General features: G+C 38.7%; 1 protein-coding gene and 1 non-coding gene across 2 annotated transcripts in view; both read right to left on the bottom strand.

The window, feature by feature from the left end:
• The window catches only part of LOC145989942 (uncharacterized), a 442,396-nt gene that overhangs the window by 174,363 nt on the left and 243,643 nt on the right, over positions 1-24,390 (bottom strand). The gene's annotated exons all lie outside the window — the stretch shown is intronic.
• On the bottom strand, positions 8,416-8,487 carry TRNAT-GGU (transfer RNA threonine (anticodon GGU)). The gene has a single exon. It is a non-coding gene; the product is annotated as a tRNA-Thr (tRNA).

Raw genomic sequence — 24,390 nt, 5'->3', positions numbered from 1 at the left:
GCCACTGTGTGAATCTATGACATTGTTGTTAATTATTATTATTACATATTTGCATACACTTGCACATATTTTTTACATGTGTCACTGATTTATTCTTAATATTTATCTACATAATTTGAATGGTTTGGCTACATAAAAATCTATCCTTATTAATAACCAAGTTTAAAGATATCAAGTGCACTTTGTATAAAAGATAATAAATTTAATTCAATATTTATTCATTCCAAATGAAATTAACAAAAATAAACTATGAAAACATGTTTGTACTACAGAATGTCTCCCATCAAGCAAGTGGTTCGGAAAAAAGTATATTTTCATTCCTAAATCCTGACAACTACAAAAAAGAGAGAAGAGATTTTCGCACATTTTTTCTAATTTGACATCAACTGTTTGCCCCCTACAAAAAGTCTTGGCGTCGCCTGTGCTTGGCATCGTTTTCACGAAATTTAAGAACAATCCGTCTAAATCATCTCGCTGAACGTGTTAAGTTATGAACAAAAGTGCAGAACTGCATCTTCGTTTTTCATCCGCTTATTTTTCCTTTCCAACGTTTGTCAATGTGAAAAAAAAAATACACAAGAGTTGTCAACACTGCTTCCAAAGAGCTACAAAGCAGCTAGAGAACGCAAAGCCATCTAAATCGCTTCTCGGAATCTCGCTGCATTCAGGGAAGCTGAATACTATGCGAAAGACTCCGAATGGCTTCTCACGGGCCTTTCACACATTACGGCTGTTTGTAAACACGTTGCACCACACTCCTCTCTTCCCGAATACTACTAGTTCCGGTTTCCATTCGAATTTCGGTCGAGAAATGAAGAGGAAAAGTTTTCTTTTCTTCCCAGCCTGCCGGAAGATGGAGTAAGATCACGAGAATGACGATTCCTATGCAAAGGAAGAACTCGTTCATTTCGAAAAGGTACGCTGAATTGTACAAAAATCAAAACACAATAGAAGCACTTTTGCTTTGATGTCTTTTTCAGCACTGCGTTTAGAATGATGTATTTAATTGCGTAACAAGGCTTACGTACTCTCGAAAAGATATTATATTTATACCCATTTCTAAAAAAAAACTTGAAAAAACTCTTTGGTGAAACAAAGTTGGAAGTGTTAAACCACGTTTGCTACTCAAGAGATAATGAAGTTTAATCATCATTGGCCAAAATGAAACAGTTTTGAAATTCGTATCTACCAGGTTTGCAAACTTTTGGACCCATTTTCAAAATTTACTAACTTCAGATTACCTATTCATTCATAGATTTCCTTGACTGATCAGGCTTCTCCGATGGCGTAGTGGCAACGTCATTGCCTTGTAATCAAGGGGTCCCGGGTTCGATACTCGGTGAAGGCACATAGTGATTCGGATCACACTTTAAACTGTAGGTCCAGTTCCGATTAGCCTTAACAAGTAAGCGTATGTAAAGGTAAGTTAGTTGGTCAAAAGTATTTCCCCATATTTGTCAAAATACGACCGCCTCCCCCAGCTCTTTATGGTCACAAACAAAAACCTCGACATGCCACTGGTTTCCCCACGCATAAAGGTGGCAGCGACTCCGAAAACAGAACCTCTTTGCCGAAATGCCCGGTCCAATCGCGTATCGTGCACGATGTGGCAACGCTGCCTACCGCATACCTTTTGTCTGCAACAAAGGATCCTTCCCTGGTTGGTGCCCGCGGTGGAAAGAAATGAAAGGGGGGCGAAAGAAAAGCCTATTCGACTGGGCAAATTCCTTCATCGCTTCGATGCAAACGCAGAAAAACATAAATTTCAGAGCGTCCCATTCACAAAAAAGCCCCACCACTTGTAAGCATAAAGGACAAGCTGTGTGCGACCGAAACCATTTTACAACAAAATGGCAACTGGTCGTGTTCATTGTATTCACACCCGCTGTGCTCTGGGTACAGAACTGTAGGACACAAAGATATTGCACAGAGTGTGAAATGCGATTCTCGGAAACTGCCAGTTCAATCATATGCGGAGGACCAATTTCCTTCCACAGAGGCACATAAGAGATTACACTAGCCATTCTCCAAGAAATACATAAATGTGCATGGTGTTGGGGATGAGAAAGAATTTAATTTTCCAGCTTCCGGTAGACACAACCAGACGAAGCTTTTCAATGTCTCGAATTGAAAATTTATGTATCGATTTCTGAACAACCGTCTCCTCGTTTCGGTCTCGAAGTGTGAACATACAACGTGTCAGCCTTCAAACATGAACAGCACATAGATTTCGTTAAGACACGAAATCGGCATCGATGTATTGACTTTGTACATATTATAAACAAAATATAAGATTCATCTATAAAAAATCCTGAATATATTCGCTTGGTATCCATGTCTGAAGAAGTTTTACGTAAATTTTTTCACTGTGTTACCAAAGTCTCGAACGATTGATTGATTGATTTGGTGTTTTAAGTGCACTTTATACAAAGTAAGGCTAATCAGGACTGGACCTACAGTTTAAAGTTGGATCCAAACCACTGTATGTGCCCCCATCGGGTATCGAACCCGGACTCCTTGATTAAAAGGCGGCGACGATACCACTGCACCATCGGGGAGGCCATAAAGTCTCGAACGAGACCGAGATATGTCTCGTCTCGGTAGGATTCCTAATCTCCACAGCGATGCTTTATTGGGGAGATACAAATTACAAGTACCGCTTAGACGTGTTAAGTGATCCAGCTAACCATCTTGTCAATCAATCACTACATTGAGAAGTGTTGAAAAAATTGAACGGACTAAAAATAAAAAGATTTGTAGTTTTGGCTTCATCATCGCGAGGATGAAGATGATAATACGATGAAAGAGCACCCATTCTCAATTGAACCTAGGAACTTCGATGGAGAGAACGAAAGTCGAACACTCGACGCGCTCAGCCACCCAGCCCTCAGCCGACAAAGCAGAAACCATGAGCCCAGATATAGTTTATTAAAATTATGTGTAGCATGCATGAAGTCTGGTAAATTTGTGATTTGATTTGTGCAAGTATTGGAACTTTGCGGGAGATTCAACTTTTATAGGACCTTTAATACGTGTGCACATTTCACATACCAGCTGTATTCATTTCTTGCAAAACACTTTTAACGAGTTATTACTTTACATCTCAACCGTTCAAGCGCCATCTCTGAACGAACATCAGGAAAATCGTCCTAAAGATTCAACACGAGCGCAACTACAGTTTCACTGATTTCGTAGCTTCCTTGCAACCCTAGTGCGAAATGTGAAACCAAGGCGTCAGTCTGTTATGCGAGACACAGTCTCTAGTTGCGTTGCTGGTGTGTATTATGACTCAATGCGGTTCCCACACCGCCACCGGATTCAGATTTCAACTTCCAGTCACTCTCCAATTTAACTAGAATAGGGAAAGATAAAAATCACCTTAAAACTGAACACCCTACTCACCCGGAAGACTTACCTAGTAGTAAAGGTAAATAATCAAAATATAATTGTTTAGCATTTGTTATATATAATCGATGGTTTTTCCGCTGAAGTTATCGGAAGGCTTTGAAGGGTTCCAAAGATTTGTGCACACTGCTAATGATAATATCCATAAAATATTAATCAGGAACTTTACTTTTCGTTAATTGGATCTAACTTATTTCTTGTTATTCAATAAATATTCAATTCTTTTTCTATTTGACATTAAATTCCTTGCCAGGGCAGTTGTTTTTATGCAAATCTTGGCGAATTTAACTACACGTAAGCTAGATAATGAATAGGCACTATTCTTTTACTATCTCTTACCTATTCGTGTAATAATAACGATACAATATTATTTAATTAATATTTAATTTTATTACATATAATTATTCTAATTATTATTATTATTATTGCGACACTTGGTTGGACCCCCCGAAATGTATTTCTAGATACGTGCCTGATCGGAGAGGCTCTTTAGGTTAGGATATGTTAGTGTTGTCAAATAAGCAGGGAAATTCCGACCAAATATCACACGAAAGAGAAAATTGGATGAAAACTACCGAAACTTCAGATAAATTTCAATAAATCACTTAATATTACTGCATATTATATTATGTCTCAGTTTTTCCAAGTTAGAACTTGTTCTTCTTCACTTCCTCGAACACTTTATTCTCAGAACCGCTGGAATTCGAGTTGGTACACATCTGGCTACCGTCTGGGGTCCGGAGTCATTGACCAATCACCGTTATCTTCCAGCTTTTGGAGTCTCCGGCTATTGTTTCGGTAAAGCCTTTCGTGCACTGCACGTGCACACCATATATTGTTCATTGTTGTAAATCTTTGCTTCAGGTGGTCGATTGTGTCCGACCGTATGCTGACATCTCGTTCGTCTTGCATCGTGGAAGAACAAGGGAAGAAGAAGAGGAAACCATCTGGAACCCTTTTGAAACCGTTGTAGGGTGTTAAGGGGCAACTGCCACCCCTGTTTCTTTTTTTTTAGTTTATTCGTTAATTTCTTGTTACTATAGTCAAAAGAACAAATCAGGCTTGGATTTAGCAGCACTAAAGTCTCGATCTCTCGGAAACATTGGTATAGTGGAACCACAAGGAAAGAAACCTGCGCAGACCCCATCGCGCTGGCGGGTGGGGGAAAAAGACAGGAGGAAGGAGCCTTCAGAGCGGCCAACGTCAGTGTTGCCAGACCTATTGATTTCTCGGTAGGATTCCATAATAAACTATTGCTATGGCACCTCCGACGGCCTGCTCAAAAACAAGTTTCCTGGTCACCTTACTTGAACATGGAGGGGAGAGTGGAACTCCACTCAGCCATGAAAAGTGCTGTTTGAACTGTGAAATTATGCCAAACGATGTGCTAGGACATTATTATTATTTTATTACTATTACTACATTACCATGGGCTTCCGGAAGGGGGGGCGTGGGCCCCCTGGAAAATGAAAGTCAACCAAAAATTATATATTTTTCACATATAATTTCATTTCAGCTGCAATAATGTGTGTTAATTATTGCATGAATATGATACATTGAAATTTAAGCAATGTTTTTTGAGGGAACAACACTATTATTGGAGAAAATGTGCCTTCTTTGCCCCCCCTGGAAAAAATACATTCCTTGGCCCGGCCTGGAAAAAATCCTGCGGACGTCCATGTACATTACTATTTTTAGATGGTTGTATTTTATCCCACCCGAAAATCTATTTCTATTTTAGTTATTTTACGTCGCTTTTGTGCCTCTACGGGTAAGTACGACAACAAGGATGAATGAAAAACTGATGAAATGAATGAAGTGACACAAATACAGTGAAACGTCCTCGCCTTACTAAGTAGAAATACTGACTTCGTAGCGTGGGCAAATTATTTTATATATGTATATGTGTGTGTGTGTGTATTATATATTAAATGCAGCAACATAGAGGCAGCATAACGGACGAATAAAGCATGTGTTAATAACAAGAAATTTGCTAGAGAACGAAACGGCATAGTTCAATTACAAAGGAAATAATGCACCCCCTCCCCCGTAGTTGCTTGGAACTTTCATCGGCTTGAAAATACTTAATTTTCTATCCTTAACATACTATTCTATACTTAAATACTTAATTTTCTACAAAATTATAAAGCGGCATGGACGTCCAGAAGGAAGTGCAAGGATGGTCGCCACCCGCTCCCCTTCTGGAAAATGAATGTTGACATAAAAGTACTTATTATTTCAGACGTATGAGTTGATTTCAGTTACAGTAATTTACATCCATTATTATAATAGGGATGTAGGAACGTGATAATTTCAAACTCAAGTGGTGTTTTCTGAGAGGGCAACATTAGGCTATACGGGGTAATATGCCTCGTTTACCCACCTGATAAAAATACATTGTTTCCCCCTCGCTGGAAAAAATCTGCAGACATCCTCTTGCCCCCCAGTGCGCAAGCCTATGCCGCCCCCGAGAAGGTCGTTCATCCGCTACAATTAGATCATCGGATTTTGTAGCAGATCTTCTGGTTTCCCAAGGAACAATCTCCCAATTTTATCAAGTCTGACCTGGCAACACTGCCCCGAGGACCGATAACGGCAGGGAAAATGCGCGAACGCTTTTGAGGGAAGGTTTTTTTCCTTGTGGTCGAGCTATAGGATCAGTGTTGCCACATGAAGGGAAATTTCCCTTTTGCAGGGAATTTCGCAACCAATTTTTAGCCAAAAGGGAAAAGGGAATTTCGATGAAAAATACCATAATTTCAGGGAAATTTGGAGACATATAACTCCACATTATTACAGTTCATGTTAATTTTCAATTTTATATCCACATTTTTTTAAATGTTTTCTGTTCCTTCTTATCTCTGCTCCTTTGAATATAAGTCTACATCTATTTATATTTCTGTCACGTTTATTGTACGTCGCCTTTATGCATAATAGCAACGTTGAGGATTAACGATTAAGTGGATTCCTGAGCAGGATTCGAACCTAGGGAATCTGGCCAGGGGGCGATGAACTTGACATTTGTGTTTTTTTTTCGTAGCTAACATGGACCAACGGAAATACTATTATTACTACCACTACTACCACCACCACCACCCCACTAATAATAATAACAACGGCTACTTCTGATGCTACTACTATACTACTACTACTATTATTTATTATTATTATCATTATTACATGATTTGTTTAGGTGAAGGGGAAAATGGTCCAAAAAGGGAAATTTTGTTCCTTGGAAAGGGAAATTGTGCCCTCATATTGTGGCAACACTGGGTAGGATGCCATGAAGACGCGATTGATGCAGTGGCCAAGAATAAAGTGACATACAAAGCAGCTAGTAAGCTGTATAGTGTTTTTAGGGCACCTTGTGATACTTGCTTGGAAGGCTAAATACTCATCTTTACGGGGGGGGGGGGGTGTGATACGGTTATTTCAAGTCAACTTGATATCCTTTCTGAGTTTTACTACATTTATGTTTTAAATTTTCTATAAAATATATTATTTTACAACATTCTGCTAATTACGTTCACTTATGTAAATACTATCTTTGTAAATAATATGAATAATTTGAAAAATCGTTATTGCCCTAATTTCTTCGGAATTTTTAGGGGGTCGTCGAAATTAGGAACACAATTTTTTTTTTTGTTTTGCCGAAAGTAGATACTTTTGAAATTTTTGTACGAACAATTGATTATACAGGCGATTTAGCTTGGATTCCGGGTCAAGGGGTAGTTAACGATGGTAAAGTCAACTTCGGAGCTCTTACGCCATTTAATACGGTCTGGAGGTACGAAAACGTAAGTAGGGGACGAAATTATATCTCATATCCACTCTATGAATATAAGACTTGTACACATATTTACATTTCTATTTCGTTTGTTCTACATGGCTTTTCTACACAACTGGTTAATAGCGGCGATGAGGATGAATGTATGAAATACGCTACCGACAAGGGTCCAACCAGCCTCAATTAGCTCTCCTGTGTGAAGTCACACTACATAATAAAATTCGAATTCGATCATAAAGTTTGGACATCCCTGAACCAACCCGATTCTTCCAACGTAACCAGCACAAACTCTAAGAACAGATATTTTCGTGACTCTTGTAAATAAGATCAATTGGAGTTACGTCCCTCTGGTTTTCACACAACGATTTCTGCCACGAGATGTCCATTTCCACAGTGTTCGCTTCCGTGACCAGGAAAAAGACCAAACACAAAAATGACCATGCAAGTTGTACTCCGGAACAGTCATGTACGCACGCGCTGTAGCGTGTAGTACCAGCAGTACCTCGTCCTTGGAACACAGTCACATGCGAGAAAAGACGCAAGGTGGCAATCCTTGTTCGCTATGTTCACCGCGGCTGTAAAAGTCCCTCACACGCATGATTTACTATTCCGTGCATATTGCGTAATACGAATGCGGCACATGTAATGTTTACAGCGCGCGGGGACTTCCTTTTAAATCTTCAACGTGACCTTGGCGGAACTAAGGACCTGCCGTGCCTTGCTTGTTAGCCCACGTATGGGATGTTCCTTCCCAGAATCCAACAGTTTATGGGCAGGAGACGCTTCTGAGAATACCTGTACACAAACACGACGAAAATTGTCAGAACATGTCGACATTTGCAATGGGCTGACACGGATTGTTTTTGTACAATGGGTATGTGGATGGTAAACAAGTCCAATCTTAGCCACATGAAAGGAAAAACAATACAAACTTAGCATGAAGGAAAGGGGGAAGCGTGTCCCGCATTACCTGCAAGGTTGCGTGTTCTTAAATTTCTGTAAAGCTCCAGACGTTACACACAGAATTCAGTTTTAAAATAGCCGTATTCTAAGCTGATCGTACAATAGGGAGCACATTTGTTCAGTAAGCCTCAGAGCTGTAGTGGGTATACTGGTATACGCCATATACCTTCTGGTTAACCTTGCTAGTTAGTGTATACTTTCTGTTACAATGGGTATACCTACAAATTTCGTTTTACGTAGAAATTTTCAGCGAAAAATGCAGGCTCGACCAGGACTCGAACCCGGGTCTCTGGCATACCGTGCCATTGCTCTCACCACTGAGCTACCGAGCCGGCCTGGCCTCGCCTGATTTTTCGCTATTGCTGATTTACCTACCCAGGTCGGCTCGGTAGCTCAGTGGTGAGAGCAATGGCACGGTATGCCAGAGACCCGGGTTCGAGTCCTGGTCGAACCTGCATTTTTCGCTGAAAATTTCTACGTAGTACATATCCTCTGTGTGCCTAATCTTCAATACCTTTCGTTTTGTTTATACTTATGTAATTTGGCCATTAATTCAGTCAGCTTATTACTGCCAATTACTTCTGGTTTCACGTTTTTTATTTGGTTTATTTTACTTCGCTATTCTGCCACTCTTTGCTAATCACGAAGATGAGGATGAGTGATGATATGGTGAAATTGATGAAGGGACACTCACAAAGAACGTCCATGCTCACGCTGGGATTCGAAATCGGGATCTCCTGGCGCCGTAGCGGTGTGCTAACCACTCCGTTACTGAGGCCGGCTGGTTTCACGTGACGTAATATCGAGGTTTATGCCAATTATAGATATATCATCACCATTATCAGTATCAATTTTCTTAAATGATTGCATCCAAAATGTTTAATGGAAATATTTGTATTAATGTTATTTAACTTCGCTTTCCTACCACTTTTGGCTAATTTCAACGATGATGATTTGTGATGATGTCATGAAATTGATGAAGAGAAAGAAAGAACAGCCGGGATTTGAACCCGGAAACATAATCAGAAATTAATGCAAACAGGTCTTCCCTTAACGCTTTACGAAACGTAAGTGTATACGCTCTGAAATTTTTCAGACTACAGCACTGACTGGATTCTTACATTAGCCAACATGTGATTCCATGGCAAAGGAAACCGTAAGTTCCAATCACAATGCGTGATTGTCGCGAATCGATTCCAATGATCCGTTCATGAACGAGTCGATACTAGTTAACGAACATGGGTCCAAGAGAGACGAAATGAAAGTGTTTGCAAGGACGTCAACAGCTTTGTGATAGCAATGTACTGAGGGGGCGGATCAACAGTAATCATAAATAGCGAAGGCCGTATCTGAAACTGAGCCCTCCCAGAGACTTATGTAACAGTTCCAGAGTTCCGCCCATGTGATAAGCAGTCCTCATGCAGTAAACCTGTTGTAACAGTTCACAGGTCATCCACTCCTTTGGTTTGGGTTTCTCCCTAAAGATGGCGGAATGTTTGTTAGGCACTGATATTTTAAACACTACAACAGAGAAGTGCTTTTTCCCAGCATCTGTTTTCCTGTTAGCTATACTTAAAACCCTGTATTTGCTATTTGCTATGAATATGTACGAAAACCAAGTCTACACCTAAAACGCCAATAAAAATATGTGAATTATGTAATGATTAAGGCGTCGTCTTCCTGTAAATCTGACTGGGAATATTTTACAATTATGTCTCTAAATGTCCAGTAAATTAATTTTGCACACATTTTTCATTATATAAATTTAGATATTAAGGAAATTAAACGTAATATATTGACGGATGTAAAAGCTATGTATTTTTAAAAACTATATACTTAGATGAGGTTAAACATACTTTGTGTAGAACTGGTGTAATAGTTAAAAGGCAATATTGAAAGACAGAACATCATCATTTCACAATTGCATCACAAACTTATAAATTTCGCATTTGAAGAACGATAAGTAATAACGCCAGAGGATCCCGGGTTCGAATCCCGATCTGGGCATGGATGTTCCATGTCAACACTCATTCTCGTTGTTGCGATTAGCCAGAAGTGGCAGAAAAGCTACTCTAAAAAATAAAAAAATCATATCAGATACGTAATATGTGTGTTTCTGTTTTCAGTATTTCACAGTTATACTATTCTACAACCTTAATATTTCACCAAATTAGGTCATTATGTTTGCATAGGGTGAAACGTATGTAGGTGGGATGGATTAACTGTAGTTCGTGAGTTTTTCAGGCAAAATTAATTTTTGTTGCAGATTCGAGATAAATGTATTTTTGGAAAGCATGTTATTGCATTTTAATTATTTCGCACTCTGCTTATAAATGTTAATATGTTGCTGCATTGGCTACCATGACTGAATTATATAGCAATCCAATCCATTTGACGTCATTCCTCGAAAACCAATGACAACTCACCACCAGTCATGGAACCCACCTGCTACATTGATGTTTGCCCCAACACGGCTCCTTTCATATCAAATCCATTACAAAACGCAGTTATCCAATATCTTAATCAGGCTTAGATAAGAAAATATGCTTTCCAAACATTGCGCAGTTACAAGAGGGGAGGTTACAAAATATCCGGCACTGTGCTTTCTTTCTTTCGTTTAATGTATGCATTCACTCGCTTCTACTTTCCGTTCTCCCAGACTTCTGTGGGAAATGTGCCAAGCTCACAATGCTGCAAGAAAATTCGCACATACACACAGACACACACTGCACAACAGCACCGCTAACCTCCTTCCTGTTGCCGCAGGAAAACCGGTCCTTCAAAGTGAAGCAGTGTTGCCATGCCACGCGAAATTTACCCAGCTACACGGACATTTCAAGTCTGTATGCTAAGACTATTATCAAACGTCTCCTATTATTTTACTACATTGTAAATGATTTAAAGTTCAGTGAAGTGCTTCGTTTGTGCTGTAAAATTTCCATACACACCTGGCGGCAGAAAATTATAAATTATGTAATTGAAATTCAGTTGCCGGAATTGTATTCATCGTGTACATATTTTTCATGATAGAAATGTACGTATGTATTCAAAAACTTATATAAGAGCCGTGTATAACTATTCGCATCAGTAAATAAGAAAAACATAGCATCAGAAAGATAAAATAGAAGCAACAAAATATTTTCGAGACATCATGATATGTTACGTACTAATAGATGAACGATGGAAGTTTAAACATTATCGAACATCGGCTAAATGAGTCGAAATGTTGACCACGTGATCCCAAAACGCGTTCTAACCATCAAAAGCTCATGCTTTCACGATTCTTTAAAGAGGCACTTTATACAAAATTCGCTACCATAATATTTACATTCATTAAACTTTTCAAACTAGAGTTTTTCTTTCGAGAATTCAACATTTCTGTAAATGATTTCAACTAATGTGGCGTGCTTCTGTAGTATATTACATAGAACATTCAGGTAACCCCATAACTTTTATTAGTCGCTGATTGGCGGATTGCCTTTATTCCAACTACCGGCTCTATGTTAGCCATTGTCAAACATCGACACTAAAAAATAATACTAAAATAAAACTGAGACAGTTGAACTTCAATTTCACGAATGGGTAAACATTGATCCCAATTACATGCATGAAGAACTAAATTCAAAACTCCCCCTCCAAGTTTACATGCATGCATATGGATACGTAAACATCATTAAAATTAATTTATGTGTTCAAAGCACATACATTTTCATGAAAAACGTACCACCTGCATTTATGCAGGACAATCCAGAAGGCGCACTTTTAAGTTCGATTTTCTGCAGGGGAAATTTCAATAGTTCAGATCCAACTTCACGCTGTACAAAGCTGGTCTTATGCTAATACTATATTTCTTTGGCAAAGAAACCCCAAGTAAAACAAACATGTTACAATCGGAGCATAATTTCTACTCGCTGTAGGGAAATTATGAGCTCGGGCGATGGCAACACTGCAGCGATGCCATGGTGCCTGTCTGGCATCGGTGGAGTGTACAGGTCAGATGGTCCCTTCGTGTTTGCCATTTCCAAACATTGGAGAACAGTTATAACGGCGGCGGAAGGGCTTGTTAGTGAAAAGAGAGGATTTTTCGACGTCCAAATATAAAGAGGAAACTGTGGCCATCTTCCCACAGTTGATTGTCTATCTGATGAGATTAATAGCCAGTACAGGATGACCTACAGTGAGGAGACGATAGAAAACTAATAGATAGCATCCTGGCTCGTTTTCCATGTATATACTGTAATTTCTATTGAAATTGTACAGCTGAGTTACCGGATTTTGAATGACACTGGAACATGTTTGATGCATTGGTTTCGAAGATTAGAACGCCAATATCGCCCCATATATATATATATATATATAGGATAAAAGGAAGGAGGGCCACAAGGGCTAAATAAAAAGTGAAAGAGGAGAGAGGAAACACTCACCGGACACAGAAAAAAATCAAATTTTCGTGATGGTATGTCACATCTTCAGGAGTAGAGAGACGTTGTAGTACTTGGTGACAAGAAGGAAGAGTAAGCATGACCTGCAGTGTTGCCAGGTCCCGAAAAAAAGTGTTGACAGTGCCACAAAAAATATATAGATTGTTTCCTCTCTCCTCTTTCACTCATATATATATATATATATATATATATATATATATATATATATATATATATATATATATATATATATATATATATATATATATATATATATATACACACACACACACACACATACACACATGTATATACATATGTGTGTGTGTGTGCGCGCGAGTGATGAGGTCGAATGGAGAATCAGCAATTAAGCCTCCAAAGGCCTCAATCGCCCCTCCTACTTCGGATTTTTATAAAATTTCCTAAATTTGTATGCTACCACCATCAAAACAACAGTAGCACCAACTTTGAAAAAAAAAATAGGTGGATTAAACTCGTTCCATAATTTTATGCAATAATATATGTCATAAGTAGGGCCCGGAACTTTATGTCCTATAAAACTGTAAAATATGTATGTAATTATGTCATAAAAATTTAAAAATATGTCAGAAAAAGGTAGAAATATTCCCAGTAAAGACAAAAATATGCACAACAGTACTTTCAAAATTCTCATTATACGGGATTTTAGTGTCTTCCAAGGAAGATCGACTAGGATGGGGGTGGAGTATTGTTGTCGCACAACAATGAGAGAACGTTTTCCCTCAATAATGTTTGCAAGGCTATCAATTGTCGGCGGGATAAAAAAGGGGGGTTATTATTGTTCTATTTTTAGTTGGTAAGATAATTCGGCATCTGCTTTTAAATTCTTCGTTCGTAATTTCCTCATCCAGCCATCCATAATGCGCTAAATATACGAAGAAAAATTATAAAATAACCGAGTATATGCAAGACAATTACGAAATTATACAGAAATATGTCTTACTAGGAGAAAATTGAAGAAATATGTTGTAAAAACGCGAAATTGGTAAAATATGTCAAAATATGCTTTATCAAGTTGGTCTATTTCGACTGATTTTCATCAGATATGCAAAGATTTCACTCCAGTACACGATCCGATGCCAAATAAAAAAAATATGTTATAACATGAAGTCCCGGGCCCTAGTCATAAGTAATGCCAGGTTTTTGGATATATTATCATTCCTAATATTTTTTGAATACTCATCACAAGGTTTAACAGGAACGAGAATATGAATTAAGCCCACCTTATGTTCGTGATAGTTAATCGGAACTATATCTACAGTTTCAGTTCGATCCGAACCACTGTCCACTGTGGAATATGAATCAAAAGGGAATCGAACCCGAGACCTCTTGAGAAAATACGTTTCGTTTTCTTTGCTTATTCACTCCCCATATCTGATCGTTCAGTTTACCGTGAAAACGAGAGGAATTATGAAAACGACATTCAAATATAACAATCCTTTCCGATGGCGTAATGGTTACGTTGTCGCCTTGTAATCAAAGGGTCCCGGGTTGGATACTGGATTGAGGCACATACTAGATCTGATTCCATGTTAAACTGAAAGTCTAGTCCCGATTAGCCTATCTGTGCATAAAGTGAACTCAATAATCATCTATTCCAGTCCCGGAACCCTCCTTTTACGTAGCAACGTGCCCAATCCGTACACCGTGGAGGTCAGCGTGGTTCCTGTCCACGGTAGAGTGAGATTATTTCCGTAACAGCTCTGGCCGTTCTGCGCTTGCACCTTGGGAGCGAGTCATAACTCCCGACACCTCCAATCAAGAAATGAACCGCTGACGTCATCTCTATTCTGCGCCTATAGCTAACTCTATTGCTCACGCTGTACACTGCTCGTAGGCTCGCTGGCTAGACTCGCGCAGTCAGCTGGAGATGTTCCGAATGCACGCGGACTCTACTACAACCTTTGTCAGAAAAGTTCCAGGACTGAGCTCGTAAAGAATAATTTATTCAACTTAGGAACTATTGGTCCTAGGTTTTATCAAAATAGTCCCATCGGCTATCTATACACAGCTGCCACCGTTTCTGGAGGTCATGGAAGCAAGCAGGAAAAGCTTCATTTAGGATGCTTCTCAGCACATCTGTCACAAAACCGTTTGGATTGCTACCAATATCTTCATGACGCTTCCCTTTCAGCGGTATTTGCACACGGGGAGACAAAAAATAATCACACGGTAACTGGTCGGGTAAATATGGGAGATGTGGTAGAGCAGAGATACGATGATTGGCCAGATATTCCTGGACTGATAAAGCAGTATGTGGCCTTGCATTGTCGTGCAATAGGAACCACTACCCAGATGCCCACAAGGCAGGACGGCGCCGCAGAATTACTTGACGCAAATGTTTCAGGACGTCAATAAAAAGGACGTATTTGGGGGGGGGGGGGTCCGGACAACCCAAAAATACTTACCAAGTACTTTAATTAAGTAATGAAAATATTAGCATTTGTTGCATAATCGATGGTTATTCATTTCCTCTGAACTTTTTACAAGGCAAGGATTATATTGGGATCATACGGCCTTGAATGACATTAGAAAGAAGATTTATGTACACTACTACTCAAAATAATATGCATAAAATATTAATCAGAAACTTAACTTTCTCCAACTACATGTAACATCATTTTTGTTATTCCATAAATAATCAATTATTCATCTATTTGACACTAATTTCATTGCCAGGTCACTTGCTTTTATGTAAATTATACCGATCTTAACTACAGGTAAACTACGTAATGAATATGCGCTGTTATATCTCTATTCTTATACAGTCTTTTTGCCTATTCCTGTAATAATAATAATATAATATTAATTTATGTATTGTAATTAGTATTAATTTGATTTAATATAAGTTTTAAATAAACATTATTATTATTATTATTACTATTATTATTATTCCAGACACACTCGGTTCGGTCCCCCCCCCCCGAAACATATTTCTAGATACGTGCCTGGTCACAGATTACTCAAGACACTGATATTTTGATCAATGAGCACTCTGCTGCAGCGCCTCTACCGGAAGTCTTGCAATGCACTCTGAAGCTGCCTTGCCATTGTTTCTTGTTCGCTGCTTTGCTGTCTTGCTACGACAGTAGGAGGCAGGTTAACATGCGGAGAGGTGAAGGACGGGGGGGGGGGTAATGTAGGCCATGTCCTGAAGCATCCCACCTTCTTCCAATGTTGTGGCTGGTGAGCGGCCACAGAAGAGAGACTGGTTCTCGCGAACAAAGGAGAAAGAAACGAGCGTACAAGTCGTGACCAGCAGCGCCATCTCTTCTCTCCTCGTCGTCAAACCTTCCAAGAGCCAGAACGAGTCGTTTTTCGGAGTGGTTCTGGGAGCACGACACAATGCCGAAGGATCCGGCCATTTTGAAAGGGGGCCATTGTGTTGTAGACTCGCTTTCTGGCTTGGCCGTGTTCGTCTCTTTCTGCACCAGTCAAATCCCATCATGCATTTGACTGCCTGTGACAGCGAAGGCGAATTTACGTTTCCAGTATGAAGGATCCTGCCATTTCAAGTCTTACGTTCCTGAATGTTGCACTTTTATCTTTTCTCTGATCAAAGGCGCCAGCAGAAGGGGGCATCTGCTCCCCCCTCCTGAGATATCTGGGAAATCTTCACATAATGGGGATAGTAAACTTGCATGAAAACTCGCCACATGAAAGACAGAAGATTTAGTGGTTTCCGACATTTGCATTGTGAAAAAGTACAAAAAGAACAACAAAATTATAAATGTTTATGGAAAGGAATCAGATCGAATCTAGTCTATTTAAATAGTGGACTCAAGTCTGAACTTGACAACAGTGATGTGCCGTAGACTATGAGTTTACGTCTACATGCGTTGTCTACACGTAATCTACGGGTAGATTACATTGCGTTGTAGTTTACATAGACTACGTAGACAATGTAAAGTGCATTAAAATTAATTTTCAAGGGTTTCATGAAAGGAAAGTAACATTTTTAACTATATTGGTTCCTAACGAAATAAAAAGAATCCTATTTACAACAAATTTCTCTTCTCTTCTATTATCAGCTATAGAAAAAGATAAATAGTATGCAAGAAACAACAACAGATGGCAGTCGTGAGGCAAAAGTGGTATTTTCCCCATATAACACTAGAATATTTCCTATATTAGGTTTCTTCCTAGGTTAGAAATTGTTCGAATTTGGAAGAAAGAGTATGAAAAGTTTTCCTCGCACATCAGCAACTGATACGCAGTATAATTTTCTTTAAATTGCACGGCGCCCTTTGCTAAGTTATCACCTTTCGCCATGTTGTTTACATAGATTACGTAATCTAAGTGTATAAAATAGTCTACGTGTAGAATGTAGACTACCATTGTTTACGCGTAGACGCACATCACTGCTTGACAACGCCGCCACGGTTTTTAAAATTCAATTTAATTTTTATGGTTCAATTGAATTCCTTATTCTTGGGTGAGGTTCAGCAAATGCTGACCTAGCCTACTACCTAACCGGACAAAGAAAGATGTAGCAGAGTACATTATTACACATGAAAATTATAAGATACTACGTAAAATAACAAAAGAAGGATTTACAAAATAACAATAATAATAAAGGTAAAATATGAGTTTTTATGACTGAAGGCCAAGACATTCTTACTCTTCCCCCAGTAACAGAAGTGAAAATTCCTAGGGGGGGGAGGGCAGTTTAGGGAAAGGATGGGGATCCTTATATGGATCAACATGGAGAAAAAGCACTGGGTTGGTTATGCAAATTATCCCAGTGGGGGATGCTTTATATGAATCGCACCACGCCCCCCCCCCCCACGGGGGAGCCTTATCTATGATCCTTATTTTCTGTCTTCTTATATTCACTACAGATGGCGTCAAAGTCACCATTTCTTCTGAAAACAATTTTAATTGCCTCCTTTTCTTAACGCACACTGCTGCTCCACAAGTTATTGCAATTTTAACCGCGATGAAAACTGTCTGGCTTTGTCTTCGAAGTTGTAAAGTACCATTTAGTTTTGATATAGTTTCTCTATTATTTCGCTTGTCTTAACTTTATACCTTTAATCTTTAGGTATTTGAATGAACCCTACATGTTACCTAACCTGACCCATAAATATTTTCATTGTGCTCGATACGCATGTGGCTCATTTTATGTTTAAGGTGTTACGAAATTATCACAGATATCTATACTTTGCCAGTTGTTGGAATGGAAGTTATAACTAAAATTGTTAATATATGTGTATGTGTGTGTGTGTGTGGTTAGAGGCGATAATACATAAGGTTGAAATAGAGAAAATATCTGCCTGTACCATTGAATTTTTGAAAATTTCAACTTGAAAACCAGGAATTATAGTTGAATTTTATCATGGTTATCAACGCTGACATAACTTATTTCTTATTTACCTGCAAAGGAAAAAATAGGACAAAAACGTAAAATCCGAGGTCTACTTATAACAAATACACGTGTGTGCCTTCTGAGGGATCCTATTTGTTGTTTGAATGGCACTGCTCCCTTGTACTTCTATAGATATGTACCTATATCGAAGTTTGGAATATCATGGTGAATTTCCCAAAATAACTTTTCTGGTGTGTGACCAAAGGTCTAGGAGGTATATTAGTGTGTAGGGTTCAATTATGCAAAGGCGAGGTGAAAATCATAAAGCTAAAACAAACGAAATAATACGTAGAGATTGGGAAACTATATCAAAACTAAATGGTACTTTGTAATTTCTAAGGCAATATGAAGTATTTTTCAATCAGGTGGTTAAAACTGCCGAAACATGGAACAGCAGTGTGGCATTACAAAAGTAGACTGAATCAAAATTATGTTGTAGAGAATTAAGAGTTCGGGGCGCCCTCTGTGAGAAACTGAAGAAACAAAATGAGGAAATGTATCGCAAAGATTCTCGTCTCGTCTTCTCTGATGCCTTCTCTACATAAAACGTACATTGAACGGACAGAACAACGAAAACTGAATTTATATTCGACTTGTTTTCAATGTACAGTAAACTCGCGCTGACCCAATAGGCTTTGGGGCCTGCCTTCACTTTTTTTTCCGCTTCCTGCTGTATCGTCTGCGCCCGGTGCAAGGCTTGGCCACTTATGTAACCAGCAGAAGGTGCACGGCGCGAGGGAACTGGGTCAAACCAAAGAAACCGTTGTGTGCGAGAGTTGGGTATTGACAGGCGACAGGGTGTTCCAAAATTCACAAAACTTTACTCCGATGTATTTTAAGTAAACTTTAGATCAACAGATGGCGCTGATAACCGTGATCCATTGCATGCTGTATGAATCCACATGAACAAACAATTGAGCATCTTAGAATAACAGATATTGGGGGAGCAGGATCCGTGGACAATTCGTAGATTACTTTGTTCAGAAAGATGACAAACGCTGTACATCGCATTCGTGTATAGAAAACAGTCACGTGAGTTTGATGGAAGCATGGACATAAATAGTTAACAAAACACCGTTGTTTACAATACATGTAATATCGGGTAACAGCGCCTTTAAATTTTTAAATTCAGTTCTAAAAGAAAAAAAATTCGAGTTCACTTATGGAAATTTCCATTGCCTTTTTTAAATAACGAGTATAGAAATATTTCTGTGTTTTCTGTAGCACGTGTATCATTAAATGAGAATAATAAACATGCTTTTATAAATTTTTGTACTGTTGCTAGTAGAATTTTAAAATCTGCAGCGATATGGTGAGTCGGCCATATATCAGGATGTATATTAAGAACACATTTCACACTTATTTTAGTGCACATATCGAGCACCTGTAAATTACGTACCAAAACTTGGGAGATATTATTTATGTACTGATATGCACCTTTTTGCTGTGTATGTTGTAGTAGTTCTTGTACTATAAAACCCGGAAGGAATTATGAGTTACCCTGTATATACAGGCCTGCTTGGCATAGGCCAAAATATAAAATTTGCCTCTAATATTCTTCTCATCATGTACAGTCAAGGACAATTATGGGTTGTAACAACACAATAGAATGTCAATGGGTTTGTTACAACACAGAACTGTCCGTGACTGTACATGCCTATTGTTAACCTTGTTTCTCTGCTGCGTGAAAAATTGAAATCGCATTAAAATCATACTTAAAAAAGAACCGTGATTTATCAAGTAGCAATCACAGTTTAACCTGTGATCGAGGAATCGCATACTTTTCCCCATGACTTGGACACGAGCTGCAAAACGCTCATCGAATTCAAGTTTGAACACGAAACGAAGAAGGCAGCGCCAGAAGTCGAAACTGGAGCATTGATAAGCATGATGTTCGTGCAATTTTTAAGGTACAAAAGAAGCCAGGAACTATGAATGATAGGTTACGAGGTAGAAAAACGAAAGGAAAAAAAAAAGCCACAATAGCTTCCGTTGTTCTCGTGACGTGTTCCTGCGCAGGATTTTTGCCAGCTGGTCTATAATTAATAGGAAAATTCCGGAGATTTGTTCACGTCAGATCTGTATCTGTTGCCTGCCTCAGTCACACACAGTCCAAGGCCAATGCGGGTTTGTGGAAGGGGAAACAGGTGAAGTGGAAAAGCTTAGCTTAAACTTCACGGCACTGGATTCGAACTCTGGACTAAGACCCGCTTTACACGGCAGCATTTTCTTTAACATTTTTGCTAGCATGAATGCTATTTAAATGCTTCCAAAATTCTTAGTACTTTACAAGGAAGCATTCATGTAATATTTCGATTACAATCTATAATATACGTACGTTGAGTTACACCATCCATGGTGAGTGCACGGTGTTTACAATTGAAACAAATAAAATATTATTCCATAAGAAAACTGTGTACGTTATAGTGTATGTATTTAGCTTTTAACCTAAAAATTTTGTACAGGAAACGTTATTCATATCGGTTGAATAGTTATGGCATGGCATCTAAAATGCCAGAAAATTTTTCACTTTACACAGTAGCATTTTGGTCATGGTGTAAATATTAAGAAAAATGCTAAGTGCCGAACACATTGACTGGTCGACTCACGGTTCTGGGTTCGAATCCCCACCTGGTCATGGGTGTTCATTTGTTAGCGTCCCTTCCTCTAATCATTCAATCTCTTCCACTTAGTGCCGGCCCGCGTGGCGAAGTGGTTAGCACTTCGCGCTACGACGCCAGGGGTCCCGGGTTCGAATCCAGGTCTGGGCATGAATGTTTGCGAGTGTCCATTCATCAATTTCATCATATCATCACTCATCCATATCTTCGCAAATTAGTCAAAAGTGGCACAAAAGGCGAAGTAAAATAAAACAAATCAATCAATCAATCAATGTGGATTTAAACGCAACAGATCAACTACAGATCAAATTTTTCACATCAGACAGACACTTGAAAAAAAGTGGGAATATAATCAAAATGTCCATCAGCTATTCATTGATTTCAAAAAAGCATATGATTCGGTCAAAAGAGATAAATTATATAATATATTAGTAGAGTTTGGAATACCTAAGAAGCTTGTTAGTATGATAAAAATATGCACCAGTGAAACAGAAAGTAAAATTCGTGTGGGTATTAATATGTCTGAGATGCATTATCTCCATTGCTCTTTAATTTTGCCTTAGAATATGCTCTTAGGAAGGTAAACGAAACTAAAGAAGGACTAAAATTAAATGGTGTGACTCAGTTGTTAGCATATGCAGATGATGTAGACTTACTGGGGGATGATGTGAATACAATTAAGAATAATGCTAAAATATTTTTCAAAACTGCTAAAGAGATAGGTTTGGAAGTTAACAAAGAGAAAACTAAATATATGCTTACAGGCCGAAACCAAGTGTTAGGTAATAATCAAAATCTAATTATTGATAACAACTCGTTTGAAACAGTTTCCAAATTCAAATACTTAGGAGTAATATTAACAAATGAAAATTATATTAAAGAGGAAATAAAAAGTAGGCTTAATTCAGGAAATGCATGTTACTTCTCTCTTCATAAACTTTTGTCTTCTCGTTTAATATCTAAGAAACTAAAAGTTAAAATATACAAAACAGTAATTTTGCCTGTAGTATTATATGGGTGTGAAACTTGGTCCCTTACATTGAAAGAGGAACATAAATTGAGAGTATTTGAAAATAAGATCCTTAGGAAAATCTTTGGACCTAAAAGGGATGAGGTGACAGGTGAGTGGAGAAGGTTACATAATTTAGAACTACATAATTTGTATTCATGGCCAGACATTATTAGAATAATTAAATCAAGAAGACTTAGGTGGGCAAGCCATGTGGCACGAATGGGAGAGGAAAGAAGAGTTTACAGGATTCTTGTTGGGAAACCTGATGGTAAGAGACCTGTAGGAAGGCCAAGACGAAGATGGAGGGAGAACGTCGAGATGGACCTAAGGGAAATCGGTAGAGATGAAAAAGAGTATATAGAACTTGCTCCAGATAGGGACAGATGGAAGATGTGTTGCTGCAGCCATGAACCTTCGGGTTTAAGAAGGCTAGAGAGTTAGTTAGTTTTTATCAATCAATCTTCCACGTAGTGCACCCTGGTCCATATTTTGCAGACTAACGAGGCTCTGGCGCATGGACCTGCAGCCAGGATGATCCTGTGTTTAAATTTTTAAGTCCACTTTATGCACAGTAAGGCTAATCGGGACGGGACGGGACGGGACTGGACCTCCAGTTTAAAGTGGGATCCGAACCAGTATGTGACTCCACCGGGTATCGAACCCGAAAACTCTTGATCACAAGGCGACGACTGCGCCATCGGGGACGCCCTCAAGTCAAAACAACATTTATGTAACCGATATGTATCGGTGTACCTTCCTTCATTCGACGCTGCCACGTTCCTTAAACATCTAGTCAGCACCAGACATATCCCCACTACAATATCTGACATTTTGTTTTGCACTACAAATGAGAGATTCCTGTGTTCGAATCCAAAAACAAGGCATTCCTTCTGGTTCTTTTATCAAATGACACACATACTACTGAGCAATCGTAGGATTCTCATCCCATCATCCCAGCCAAAGGAGCAATTCGAATGTTTCTAATAATTCAGCATAATAATTAATGCAATATATTTTAACTAAATTAAATTTAACATATAAAATGTCATTATATCTCTCCCTTGGTCCAGTCAAGCTCATCATCATGTTAAAACTGCAAAACAACATGAAATTACCGAAATACGTTACGGTGTAAGCCAAAATGACTGGCTAATGAGATGTAAATTAAATGATCCGTTGTGCAATTATCTGAAAACAAATTTCCCATTATTTTGCGTGAAAGGATTCAACATAAAATGCAAATTTCCCATCACGTTTATATGTATAAGAAGTGCATAGTCGTTCTGACCTCTACTGTGCTCTCGGAAAATATGTTCATTGCATTGCCTTGCCCGTGATTTAAACAGACGACACTAGCGCCACATTTTCCAAGCCACAGGCACTAAAAGCATGCCACACTGCTTGCAGGGTAGATTATTTCGGAACATCTCCAACAGAGTGCACGGATCTACTAGCTATTGAGCCTACCAACCAAGGTTGGCATGTTTAAAACAAAAGTGTTTTTTGCTTTAAACGGTTAGAACACACGGCTTGTTTTTTCACAAATGTTTGATTGTTTGTGATTATTTGCGAGTTTTGTAACTTGGCCTTTTCATTCAATCCGCGTCATTTTGTTTATTGTGCATAGAAATCTGTTCAGTGACTGAAAATGTACATCGATTAACAAAGAAACATATCGTGATGAACACGTTTAAAACACCTGGGTTTGCTTTTTTTACAAGTGTTTAAAACATTTTAAAAATTGAATACTATGTCGATGAAACAGTTTTGTTCCTCACTTAACATACTGCACATCGTTGTTAATGTCAATATTTAGTTGCATTCACGATAAAACATATTAAAAAGAAAACCTTAGTAGCTACCACGTGGTCTGAATGTGGCCTGGCAACTGTGGATTAGTTCAAGTTTCTCGAACAACTGACATGCGAAATTTAAGACTAACATAAATATGTATTTCAGGAAGTTAGTCAAGCGTTTAGTTTATAATAAGAACACAGCCCAACCTTGGATGATTAAGAGATTCTTTTTAATCATTATTCTTAGAAAATAAGTCTTCTTGGCATTATGTTTTAAACGTTATATTTGTTTAAAACATGTTTTTTTCTGTTCCTGTTTGAAACACTGTTTAAAACATTTAACACAAAAGAAGTGTTTGTTTTGTTTCTTTTTTAAAAAACAGAAATTTTGCCACCCCTGCTACCAACACTATAGAACGTCAGCAAGTGTGTTAGGGATAGGTGCAGAGTTGAGATGACGTCAGCAGCTCCCTTGTTTCGATTAGTTTCCAAGCTGCTAATTTATACAAGCCAAAGATGTTACGCAAATGCCGCTCTACAAATATGGCAGTAGACCAGTAATTGTCAAAGTTTGCTTTGACTGCATTGTATGAACATAATGGCGGCGATTGGGGGGGGAGGGCGTTGGGAGGCAGTTGCCCCCCACACACTTTTGCCACTTTTGTCCCAGGACTATGCAAAGCCTTACCTACCATACCAAAGGAAAGTATATGTCTTTCCCTCCCTCAGTTTTGTCCCTTTGTTTTGGAACACAATCGCCGCCAATGGCATACATAGGCTAATTGAAACCGGACCTACAGTTTAAAGTGGTATCAGAACCACTGTGAACCCGGAATCCTTTGATTACAAGGCGACAACGTAAGCCATCGCCATTGAGGATGCGTTAGGATCACAGGCGCAGACTTCGGGGGGAAAGGGGGGCAAATCTGCCCCTCCAAATTCACGTAGAGGGACAGAGACATGTATATTTACATGTAT

Source organism: Lepisma saccharinum, chromosome 7, assembly GCF_977018435.1.
Source record: "Lepisma saccharinum chromosome 7, izLepSacc3.1, whole genome shotgun sequence".
NCBI classification, from domain to species: domain Eukaryota; kingdom Metazoa; phylum Arthropoda; class Insecta; order Zygentoma; family Lepismatidae; genus Lepisma; species Lepisma saccharinum.
The sequence above is the reverse complement of the archived record's forward strand: the minus strand, read 5'-3'. Positions and strand labels throughout refer to the sequence as shown.